At 51.4% G+C, this 12,649-nt stretch overlaps 1 long non-coding RNA gene across 1 annotated transcript; it reads left to right on the top strand.

Annotated features, from left to right (window-relative positions):
* Window positions 1–8,015: 8,015 nt before the first annotated feature.
* On the top strand, window positions 8,016–12,649 carry LOC120891289 (uncharacterized). The gene is made up of 3 exons (XR_005735667.2): window positions 8,016–8,086; window positions 10,888–11,053; window positions 12,484–12,649. It is a non-coding gene; the product is annotated as an uncharacterized LOC120891289 (long non-coding RNA).

The following is a 12,649-nucleotide window of genomic DNA, read 5'->3' on the forward strand; positions in this document are numbered from 1 at the left end:
CTGCTAGGCCTTGGCAGGCGAGGAGAGGGCCATTTTTGTTACTGACAGGTGGTCTGGTCCTTCTCGTGCCACACCCCAGGCCCCCACCCCACAATGGCAAACAAACAAAACAGACATGAAGTTGTCGCTTTGCGTGGGTTGAACTGTGTCCCCTTCTGCCCCTCCCTAAGATAAAGCAAAACAGAACACAACAGGAAAGAACTTATGTGCTGACATCCGAACCGTGGCAGGTGGGGCTGTGATCCAGGCCCCGGAGCAGAGCCGGGAGAGGAGAAAGGAGCCAACACCGGCCTGTCCCTGCTCCTGTGGCCCAGCGTCTCCCCTTCTCTTCCCCCGCCTCCCGTCCTCAAAAAGAAGCAAGTTTCCTTCCCCCCTCCCCTCGGGCTGGGCCCTTCTCATCCTGCAGGAAGCCTCAGAGTTACAGAGGGAAGGTGTTTGGCTTCTGGCTCAGGCAGAGTCTGGGAGCTGGGTCTCCCGGGCCCTGCTTCAGTGCATGGAGAAGAGTAATAGTGCACCCTGTCATCCCAGGGACTCGGGAGGCTGAGGCAGGAGGACAGAGAGTTCAAAGCAGCCTCAGCAAAAGTGAGGCCCTAAGCAACTCAGTGAGACCCTGTCTCTAAATAAAATACAAAATAGGGCTGGGGATGGGGCCCAGGGGTGGAGCACTCACCTGACATGAGCAAGGCCCTGGGTTCAATCCCCAGTTCTGCCAATAAATAACTAACAAATGTTGGGCAATCCTCCCTGGGGACGAGAAGCCCAGCTAACCGTCCAATTCTGCATCACAAACAGAACATGGCCTCCTTCTGCCTGTTACGTAAGGGATTGTTTTCTTCCTGTGCATGTGGACTCCTGGGGACAGCTGGACGCTGATCACGTCCTTGGATCGCTAACCAAAGGAGCGTCCTCAGGATTTCCAGAGGAGTCACTGGTCACAATTAGATTTTTTTTTTTTTAAAGAGTGAGTGAGAGAGGAGAGAGAGAGAGAGAGAGAGAGAGAGAGAGAGAGAGAGAGAGAGAGAGAGAATTTTTTAATATTTATTTTATTTTTTTTTAGTATTTGGCGGACACAACATCTTTGTTTGTATGTGGTGCTGAGGATCGAACCCGGGCCGCACGCATGCCAGGCGAGCGCTACCGCTTGAGCCACATCCCCAGCCCACAATTAGATCTTGATTCTTCCGGCTGTTCCCAGCGGCTTCGCGTGGGCCAGCTCGTGCCACTGGAACAAAATGCCCGAAGCCTGGCAATTCAGAGGGGACAGAAATTGATTTCTCACAGTCCCCGAGACGGGAAGCTCGTGATGAAGCCCTGGCAGGGCTGGGGTACAGGGACAGAGGGCAGCCTCGCCCCTCAAGCCCTGCTTACACTGATATCCTCAGGAAGGGTAGGGTCCTCCTGGCCTAATCCCCACCCAAAGGACCCCCCCACCCCCGCGCCTTTAATTCTGGTGCATTGGAGATTGTTTCTGTAGGAATTCTGGAGGAGACACAAACATTCAAACCATAGCACTTAAGGTCTTAGAAACTGGAATGAGCTGGACTCGGTGGCCCACGCCTGTCATCCCAGTGGCTCAGGAGGCTGAGGCAGGAGGATGGCGAGTTCAAAGCCAGCCTCAGCAAAAGCGAGGCACTGAGCAACTCAGTGAGACCCTGTCTCTAAATAAAATACAAAATAGGGCTGGGGAGGTGGCTCAGTGGCTGAGTGCCCCTGAGATCAATCCCTGGTACCCTCCTCCCACAAAAAAAATCTAAAATGAAAAAGTCACAATGATGATGATGATGATTGTGATTTTTGGTACTGGGGAGACAGGGTCTCACTGAGTTGCTTAGCAGCCTCGCTTTTGCTGAGGCTGGCTTTGAACTCACAATCCTCCTGTCTCAGCCTCCTGAGCTGCTGGGATGACAGGTGTGCACCACCGTGTCCGGCCATAATGATCATTATAAAGACCATTTTTATGACTCCTCAACCATAAAATATATTTTCTCCACGTTTTACAGAGGAGGAAATGGAAGCTCAGGGAGAGGGGATGTTCCCTGCCCACCGTGACTTGGCTGGTGAAATGACACAGAGATGGGGGTGGGACGCTGCTGTCCTCAGGCTCCCGGGTACAGTGACCCATGATTTTCTGCTCACTGATGTGGAGCTGCGTACTACATGTCAGGGATGGGGTTGGAGAAACTCCATGGAAATGCGGGGGTTTCCACCGAGGCCCCGAGGTCCCTAATGCATGTGTGATGGGATTGGGGGGCGCCTGGGACCCTGAGATCTGTTCTTCCTCTCTGTGTCTCTGGCTCTCCTGGGTCTCAGGGCTGCCAGGAATTAAAAACCCATCCCAGGGCCTTTGCAGATGGTGAGAACAGATGCCCAGGCAGATCCCCAAATCCTCCGTGTGTGGTGCTGTTGGACCTGGGGCTGCAGATGGCAGTTCTGGCTCACACAGGACCTCACCTGCCTGGCACCAACCCGCTCCAAATGCTCAGTACAACAGGAGGGATCAGCCCCATTTTTTTTTTTGTACCAGACATTGAATCCAGGGGCACTTAACCTCTGAGCCACACCCTCCCCCCAGCTCTTTTTATTATTTTTATTTTTTATTTTGAGACAGGATCTCACTGAGTTGCTTGGGGCTTTGCTAAATTGCTGAGGCTGGCTTTGAACTTGTAATCCTCCTGCCTCAGTCTTCTGAGTTGCTGGGATTAAAGCGTGCCCCAGCATACCCAGGCTTGATCAGCCCCATTTTTAAAGAGAAGAACTCAGGGGCTCAGAGAGGTCAAGCCTTGTGCCGAAGCCACACAGCTAAGGAGTGTCAGTGCCCGGGACACTGGCTGCCAAGCTCCCGTGTCCAGCACTGAACTCGGTGAGCCTGGGCCGGGCACTTCTACACTTTGAGCCTTGGTTTCCTCTTCTGCAACATGGACAGGAGGCACGGAGTCGGAAATGGGATGCTAGACCCCGAGGTAGGCTGCATGTCCCGGGATCAACCTTGGGTATGTCACTCTCCTTTTCTGGGTCTCAGTTTTCCTTTCTGAGAAACAGAGCAGGAGACAGGGAAGGCGACGGGTTTTCCCAGGCCCGTGACTGTCAGGGTTAGCATGAAACAGACTGTGTGTCGGCTGCCCTTGACGTTGACTCCTCCTGGATCCCTGGGGACGGGCATGGCCAAGTGCTTTTTTGGGGTGTGGAGACTCAGGTGAGTGTCTCCGGAGCTTTGCTCTTAGACAGCTTCTCGGGACCCTGTAAATTTGGACATTCCAGATTCCAGGCAGAGAGTCAAATCTTGCCTCCCCTGGATTCCCAAAATTTGGCTTCACCTTTCTGAGCCTAAGTAGTTCCTTCTGAAAAATGGGTCCGATGGTGGCCACCTTGCAGAGCTACCAATGTGAGGAAATGTCTGGCATGTGGTAACTCCTGGCTCCTTATGCCACCTCCCACCACACTCAGGCAGTGCTGGAGGGCAGCCAGGCCAGAGGACCTTCTCTCTCTCCCCACAAGGTCCTGTCCTCCCATCTCTTGCTTCTATCCTGCTCCTCCAAGCTCCAGCTCCAGCAGCTGCGTTTAATTGGATTTAACTTAATAGTTTTATTGATGCCTTTTGGTTCAGGGGCTGCAGGGGCCTCTGGGTAATTTGCACATTTTTAACACACCAAATAAAGAGCGATAAGCATGCGCAAGTCCATTTTAATTGGATTAAGGGGAGGCTTGGCTTGGGGAACCATAAACCACAGAGGAGCTGGAGAAAAAGAAGAACTCAGAGATTTCAGGTTTTCTGCCTCCTCCGACCCCACAGAACATCTGCACCCGCACTGCTTCCTGCTGAGTAAAGGGTGCGCTGTGTCACTGTGACGGTGTCTCCTACAGAGACACACGGGTTGGTGGGTTCTGTCCTCCGCCTCCTTCTCTGGGTGCTTTGTGCATTTTGACAAATGGTTCCACCCACTGGCTTTGGTTTCAGATCAAAGATCCGAGTCCTGGTCCTGCCTCCTTCCTGCTCATCTTAAGCAACTCATTGGATCCCCTGGACCTCGATTCCCTCCGCGGTGAGAGGTCTTGCTACTGGGGTCCCTTGGTGGGGTTGGCGGGAGAAGTAAATGCTAGCAAATTGCCTGCCATCGTGAAGGTCCCCCCAAATGGCAGCCCTGAGAAGCCCATTGGAAGCCAAGATCCAGCTGGCTAAGTGAAGAAGCCACCCCCAAAAGGTGTGCAGGGCCACCTAGCACAGGCTGAAGGGCCAGGGGTGGCTTGTCCAGAGGCCGTGGGACTTGAAGAACGAACAGGAGCTGGTTGGGGCTGCAACAAGGTACACTTGCCCCTCCTCCGCGTATGCGTGGAACCTCGAATAGCACCAGGCTCTCAGCGTCCTGGCTTTCCTAGGCACAGGCACAATATAGAGGGACAGCGCCGCCGTTCACCTCCAACAATTACGACAACACGCCCTAAGGAAAGTGTGGGGCTATGGTCTCTCTTTAAAAAAATCAAGACAAAATTGGTATTTCAGACTATGGTTTGCCAGACATTCCGAGGCGCCACAAGGAATCAAATGCGGGCTCCAAAAATGGGTTGCGAAGCAAACCTTCATTTCTGGAGGCTGCAGAGCTGGAGCCAGAGCCTGAGCAGGAGCGGGAGCCAGAGCCTGGCTGCAAGTCCGCCTGCTTATATCTGGGGCTTAACACAGCCCCGCCCCTCACTCTGATTGGAGGAGATCTGGGCTCTCATCTACGCGATTGGCTAATATTAGAATTAGGGCGGGGGAAAGGCAGGCGGTGCAATGGGATCCAGGTAAGGCTGGATTCTAGGTTCTGAAACCGGACCACCCCACTTTCCACGCACAGGCTGACCAAGTGCAACTGAAACTTCAGAAAGTGAAATTGTGGGGGGCTGTGGGGAGGGGACCGCTGTGGGGTAAGTCACCTGGGGACCTAGTTGCAATGCAGATTCTGACTCCAGGGTCTGGGCGGGGCCTGAGAAGGCGCATTTCTGACCCACTCCTAGGGGACGTTGATGGGGACGGTCCCAGGGCCACCCTTTAAGTAGAAGTTACTGAATGGACAGAACCGAGCTTTGAAGCCAGCCACTGTGACCCCCCAATCCTGCCGTCTCCGCTGTCCTCTGCTAGCTCAAGAGCCCAGCAGGACAGGAAACAGGTCCCTCAGGGCCTTTAGCACTACAAGGGGTCCCTGTAGCCTGGGCGGGAGATCATATTGACCATTCCTTATTTTGTCTTCAACGTGTATGGCTATCTTGCATTGGACACCAGGCACTTTTCTTATATAAAAATAACACCCCCTTCTTGACTCTTCATCTTCTTCCTACATTTCAGTGAGACAGGTGCCATGGGAAGCCGCCACTTTCCATGTGATCCCTCTAGTGAGGGGTGCCCCTCTGGGATCATGGGGCTGAGCAACAATTCCCCGGCTTTTCTGGGGACCAGACTGCCCATTTGGATCAGGTGTGTGTCCCGAGACATGTCTGCTGTGGCTTGTGTACAAAGCCAGGTCCCAGGAAGGACCTCCTACAGAAAACCTATATCTGAGCAGGGCAGTCGGTTGAGGCCTGGTTGCTGGTTCCAGGACACAGTGAAAAATAAAAAACCAGATTCACAACTCTGGGTACAACCCTTGTCCATTTTAAATGCTCAGTAAGCATTTGTTTTGATTATGATAATTTAAGCATGTTCTGTGGCCAGGGACTCAGTTACTGAATATTCCACCTGTAGTTTTCATAGAACCATTGAACCAGATATTATATATGATAATTTATTTTTAAATGCCCACTGAACAGCACGGCTTAGACACTCAGCAACTTTGAGTTTCCTCCCTAGGGTTCAATGACTCCACTGTAAACTGCAGCCTGTTTTGGAGAATAAAGATATCCTGGTGTGGCGATACCAGGTGTGGCGGTGCAGGCCTATCATCCTGGCTACTTAGGAGGCTGAGGCAGGAGGATCGCAAGTTGGAGGCCAGCATCAGCGACTCAATGAGACCCTCAGCAGTTCTGCGACACCCTGTCTTAAAATGAAAAATAGAAAGGGCTGGGGAGTTCAGTGATAAAGCACTCCTAGGTTCAATCCCCAGTACCAAAAAAAAAAAAAAATCATCTAGGGGATATTTTTATTTGCCTACCTGTTCCAAGTTGGGTTTTCATGGAGACCAACTCTGAGATGGATTTCCACATGCAGAATTTTTTTTTTTTTTTTTTTTTTGGTGGGGGCTGGGTGGGGACTGCCCTTGGACCCACACTAATGGGAGGGAGGGGAAGAGAGCCAGGCCTGGGCAGAGAGAAGAGGTACTACAGTGCACCTCCCTGATGGCTTGGTGGACCCCCAAGAGAGAGAATGGCTCTTTGGGGGTTTCCCAAACTGGGCTGAGGAATCCAGAGCTTCTGCCTTGCATCAGTTGTCCTGGGTCTGGGCTTCCCAGAGAGGGCGTGAGCTTGGCAGCGGAGGCAGCCCTTTAGAGCCCCTATACTGTGATGCTGATCGGTCCCTTGGGTAAGGCGGCAGGGTGTTTGCACACGGCCTGTGGAGTCCCCCTCCTAGGTGACTTTTAACAGTGGACGCCGGGTACCTGCTGCTGTTCTAGCGTTCACTGTCCTGGGACTGATCCCGGGCATGCTGAGGGAGGGCTGTATGTGGTCAGAGGCGGAGGAAGAATCTAAGAGGCTGCAGGAGTCAAGGTCCACCCCCTGGGGCCGGTCACGCTGAGGTCAGCCCCTGCTGGGGCCGGGTATAGGGCAATAAGCATTGTTTCCTTTTCCTCAAAACGGTGTCCTCGTTATTGGATTCGCATTGAGGACAAGGACTGCGCTTTTGGTCACAGCTTGTTATGCAGCATTATTGAGAGAATAGCTGATGGGTACAAAGGGAACAGAATATGTAGTAGACTGTAGTGCCTGCACAATGTAAGTGCACGATAAACTCTGGCTCTGGGGACACCATTTATTTAACGAATTTAAATATCTAATTTGTTTTATTACATGAAATATTTATCTTAAGCATTAATTAATTTAAATAAATTTCCTCCGGCAGAGGAAATTTCAAGGCAGCACAACCTTCAGACAGTGGCATGGATATTGCTGGCAACTTTTAGCCAAGTTTTCTGTAATAATCAAGAACGGAAAGCAAAGCAATCTGAAAACGTGCTGCTTGATCAGAAAAGGGCAAGTAAAAACCGGGGCTAAGGAAGTTGTGGTTTTGAAAGACATGGCAGCTACTAAAGAGATGCTGAGTCTTCTGCACAGAAATAATGGGGAAGACAGCTGGCGGGCAGCTCAGGAGCTGGCAAGACCACATCATCTCAGCCAAAGGTGTAAAAGCAAAGATTCCTCCAAGAGGAGACCATGGGACACTCTGCTTCCGGAGGGTGGCCCGGGAAGCTGTTCCACTGGGCTCAGTCACTCGGGTATGCAGAGGCTGCCGCAGTCCTCCCTAGAGGTGTGGCTACTGCTCCAGATGACCGCAGAGTTCAGCAGCAACCACGTGGTGCAAGTTCTGCAGGATTGCAGGCCTCTGGAGTCAGAGGGATCCTGGAGGCTTCTGTTGAGGTTACCGAGGAAGTCCTGGGGGACAGGTGACGTGCAGCAGGGTTAGAGTCCCTGCAGGCAGCTCCCAGGAGGGCGATGCAGGAAAATGTGAGAAGGAAGGCAAAGTTGCAGTGCAGATGCCCGAGATTAAGAGATGCCAGTAACATGGCACCTCTGCTGCGGAGAGCTGCAGCCATCAAGTACAAACAAGTTGAGAGAGAGAGAGAGAGAGAGAGAGAGAGAGAGAGAGAGAGAGAGAGAGAGAGAGAGAGAGAGAGGCGCCACATGGGCTGTAACCAGCAAAGCCACGGGGCAGAGCCACACTAGCCCTTTGGAGGATCGTGCCCTAGGTGCTGGACGGGAGCCGGGCTTCCACCTTGTTTGGGGTCCAGCCCTCCTGTCCTCCAAGCCCCTGTTTCTCCTCTGTGACATGGAAATGTCTACTCTGTGCCATTATTTCTAGGACATGGATAACTTGTGTTTTCATTTTTACAGGGGATCATGCTGAGCATTTGCCTTGGATCTCAGAAGACTTTGCCCTTGAAAGCTTTGGCCCAGCTTCTGGGTAACGTGGGAACCGTTGGGAACATGGGGACTCCTGGAAATGGGCCAGATGTACTTTGCACTGGGAGATGGGCACGTGCTTTGGGAGACCATGTAGGAGACCCGATAGGTCCATACGTAGGGTAGTTGGGTCGACCATTCCTCCCTTCTTCCATGGTTTAGATATGAGTGTCCCCCAAAAGCTCACGGGTGAGACGACACAAGAAAGTTCAAGATGGAATGAGGAGATAAGAGGTGGAACCTAATCACGGGTGGGTTGCACTGGGTGGCAATGATAGGCAGGTAAGGTGTGGCTGCAGGAGACAGGTCACGGGTGTGACATAGTCTATAATCTCCCTCTCCACCTTCGGTTACCACATCCTGAGCTGCTTTCCTCCACCTTCTGCCAAGATGCCCTTCTGCCTCACGCAGGGCATCCATGGAGGAGCTGTATATGGACTGAGACCTCTGAAACCAGGAGCCAAAATACACTTTTCCTCCTCGACATTGTTCTTGTAGGTCTTTTGGTCACAGCAACGAAAAAGCTGACTTACCACTCTCATACCTATTCATAAATATTAGTAGGAAATCATGAGTCTATTAAACAATTTTTGTTACTAATATCTAAATTTTAAGCACCTTTAAGAGGAGACCACATTTTGATTTCTTTTATCAGTGCATTACAGTCATACATGATATTGGGGCTCATATGGACATAATGATAGAGGCACGGAATTTTATTTGATCCAGGTCAGGCCCAAGCACTTCCCCTTTCCTGACCCTCCGCCAATCCCCTGCTTCCCTCCTCCACTCTGCTGGTCTGCCTTCTATTTATTTATAGTATTTAAAAAAAATTAATGCATTCTGGATGTGAATAAAGGCGAACTTCGCTGTGGCATATTCACATACGTACATAGGATCGTTCAATCAACTTCATCCCACCATTCCTCCCTTTTCCCATTCTTCCTCTCTTCCTCTGCTCCCCCAGGCTCTCTTCTATTTTCTTGGGATATCCTCATCCTCCCTTTATTATTCTCCTATTCAAGAGAATAAAAACATATGTCTATATACAGACCTGTGGGTGAATGTCCACAGCAGCTTCACTGATAATAACCCCAAACTGGAAAGAACTCAAATCACCATCAGTTGGTGAATGGTATAAAAAATGTGGTATGTCCATACAATGGAATACTACTGAGCAGTGAAAAGGAATGAACTAATTCATGCAATGACATGAATAAATCACAAAAGAACTTTGTTAACTGAAAGAAGCAAGGCTCTTTGCGTGGTTCTGTTTACATGACACTGTAGAAGCAAAACTATCTGGATAGAAAGCAGATCTGTGGTTGCCTGGAGCCATGGGGTAGAGGGAGGAGAGTGACTGCACAGGGCCTGGAAGAGTCCTATGGGGCAATGGAAATGTTCTCTAGCATGACAGTGATGCTGGTCACTGTCATGACTCATACAGTTGGATATTGAATGTCCCCCCAAAGATTGGTCCCCAGGGTGGTGCTATTGAGAGGTGGTGGGAAGTTTGAGAGGTGAGGTCTGGTGAAAGGCTCTCAGGTTAACTTTAAGGGAATCATGGAACCCCACTCTCTCAGTCTCTCTGTACTACCTGGCTAATCATGTAAATGTTTGCTTTGCCACATGCTTGTGCTATAGTGTGCCTGCCACTCTCATCAGAGGCCCAAGGCAATGAGGTTGCTCCATTTTGGACTGGAACTTCCAGAATCATGAGCCCCCCAAATAACCCTTTTTGCTTTATAAGTGGTTTGCCTCAGGTATTTTGTTATCACGATGTGAAGCTGGCTAATACATGCTACATGCAAAATATGCTTCAATAAAACTGTCCAAAAATGGCCAAAATATCCCACGATGAAGGACATACTACTACTGATGAGAGTAATTAAATACCTTTAATAGTTATTTAATGGGTATTTACATGTCCACAGACATTTGTCTCATTTTCTAGACTAGGAAACGGATGCTCAAAGACATGAAGCCAATTCCCACAGCTACCCCACTGGGGAAGGGCAGAGCAGGGTTTGGAACCAGAATTTTCTTTCTGCAGGACCCACAGTCAGGCCCTGAGACCAACCGGGCTGCCAGCCTAGGACTTGAGAATGAGGTCAATTGCTGGGGAAAGACGGGATCCTACCACCTGAGGGGCCCCTCCTGTCTCTTGGGGAATTAGCTACAATTACTGGGTCTGGCATTTAATTAGGTGGAAGGCTGCCTGGGATAACAGTAATTAGCACTTAAACCTCGCTCCTCCACATCCGCTGGCTTTAAACGCATGTTTCTGAATGAAGCATTTTGTGCAGGGAGGTGAGGGAAGGGGGCGTGGCCACTTCCCAGGACCCCCCAGAGGTGAGGAGGTGGGCGTGGCTTTCCTGGGTCCTGTCCTGCCAGCCTCAGGGCAGGGCCCAGCGCCTCAGTTCAGTGGGCTCATTAACTAGAGAAAGGGCTGATGGTTCTTGGAGTCTTTGTTTTGACATCTGGGAAGGAGGTGTGACATCCGCTGTGCCTTTGGACAGGGACCTTCTCCTCCTGGGGTTTTGTCTCCCTCAGGGGGTTGGTGGGGGTAATTCCAAGTCCTGCATAGACCCCGAGTAGGAGCACTGCCCACTCCAGCCCCTTAGGGGGACGGGAAGGGGACAGAAGGACCCTCGAACCTGGGGGGGTGAGGGTCCTGCAGAGCAGCAGAGCAGCTTTGGATCCAGAGCAGAGGGAGCTGGGCCACACCGAAGGAGGGGCCAGGGGAGTGTCCCTCTGTCCCCCACTAACTGCCCGCTCTCCCCTCTGCTTAAACCCGGGCAGGGTCCTCAGGTCCGTCTCCTGGACCCAGCACAGACAGGGGAAGCAGAGGTGGCACCCAGAGGGGCATCTGGATATCACCCAGAAGCACCTTCTGGAACCCGGCCACCCCTTCCACTCTACTCCCCGTGGCCACCCGGGAGCACTCTGAAGCAAAGTTGAGTCAAAGGTGAGCCCAAGAGCCAGGTTCCAGCTGGGGGGCTCCATTGCCCCCACACCTCTGCACCCCCCTCCACCAACATGACAGGTGGCGTGGCTCAGGGATGCCACAGTGTCACCTTGCATCCCACACACTGCTTCTGCCAGGAGATGTTGACAGTCCTCATCAGGAGACAGTCTGTGTCCTCTCCTCTTGAATCTGCGTGGGCCTGTGACTCTGTGGCTTCAGGAGGCCAGGTCTTAGAGAGCACCTGCCTTTCTCTCTGGGGAGATGTGCGCTGGGAGTTCTGACCACCAGCAGGAAGTTCTGCTCTGAAGCTTCCATGCTGGGCAGACCACGGGGGAGACTCTGAGGTAGAGAGACATAGCCTCTATGTTCCGGCTCCCTGATGTGTGTAAGGGGCATTTAGGAAGTTCCGGCTGCCAGCCAGTGCCCAGTGGAACAGAGATGAGCTGTTCAGTGCCATAAGCCAATCATGCATGGCCCTGTAGCCACACTGCCTGAGTGCGAAGCCCGTTCCTGTCATGCACGCTGAGGGTAACTTTTGGGTCAGTGACTTCACCACTTTGACCCTCAGTTTCTTCATCTAGAATGTCATCTTAGATCATCTAAAAAAGTATCTGATAGAATGCCTGTTCTTGACCAATAGCAACGGTTCTTTATTCACGATAGCCATTCATTTTCCTCTAAGCAAATTCTTTGTGTTATCAGGGCCCTGATCTCTCCCTGTAAAAAAAAAAAGTGTAATTTACAAGGTTCTGATTTTCTAGTTTTGGAAATATTTTATGTGGTCATCTGCTTGGGGATAGAGGATTAGACCCCAGACCACTCAAGTCCCCCCTCAAAGCTGTACTACTTGCCCTCGTGCTATTTATTTGCAAATTAGGAACACTGTAGTCTTCCAAAAGCATCACAATATGTCAACCTGCATGACTCGGTGCTAATGGCATCTTGGAGAGTTCTGCAGGGCACAACTGTACCATGAGAGATGGAGGCCGGGTCTCCTAGATTAAAGATCCACAGAGCCCTGTCCACGGTGAACCTGAGACGGCTACTGGGGCAGAAACCATCGCCCTCCTCCTCCGATGCTTTGTCTTTCTCTTTGAGAAGCCAGGGACTGTCCCCACCCCATCAGCTGGGCCGTGCGTCCACTCATTGCCATGGGCAGGATGGGTCCTGACTTTCCCAGCTTCTCAGGGGGTAGGAGACTGTGGCTCTGCCGTGGGCCTTAGGGAGCAAGATGCCAGAAAGGTCTTCATGGCTCTGAGTTGCTTTCCAGAACCTTCTCGTTTCCGCCCTCATGACTCTCTGGGATTTCTTATCGGTCAGCTTTTGTGTATCTGGGGACAGTTTCACCTCTTCTTCACTTTGGGAGGATACTCTTGTTGGGTCTAGCCTCCTTGGCTGGCCCTTTTATTTACTTACCTCTTTTATTGCAGGATTTGGATCGGGGCCTTGTGGCCTCCGTGATCAAGGATAAGAAGTTGGCTCTTCCTCTTTCCGAGGATCCCGTGGATGTGAAGACTCATGCCTGTCCTGCTGCTCGCAAGACTCTCTTTGGGTTAGATTTTGGCCGTTTGCTTATAATATATTTTGATGAAGATC

This window comes from Ictidomys tridecemlineatus, chromosome 2 (assembly GCF_052094955.1).
Source record: "Ictidomys tridecemlineatus isolate mIctTri1 chromosome 2, mIctTri1.hap1, whole genome shotgun sequence".
In the NCBI taxonomy this organism is placed as follows: domain Eukaryota; kingdom Metazoa; phylum Chordata; class Mammalia; order Rodentia; family Sciuridae; genus Ictidomys; species Ictidomys tridecemlineatus.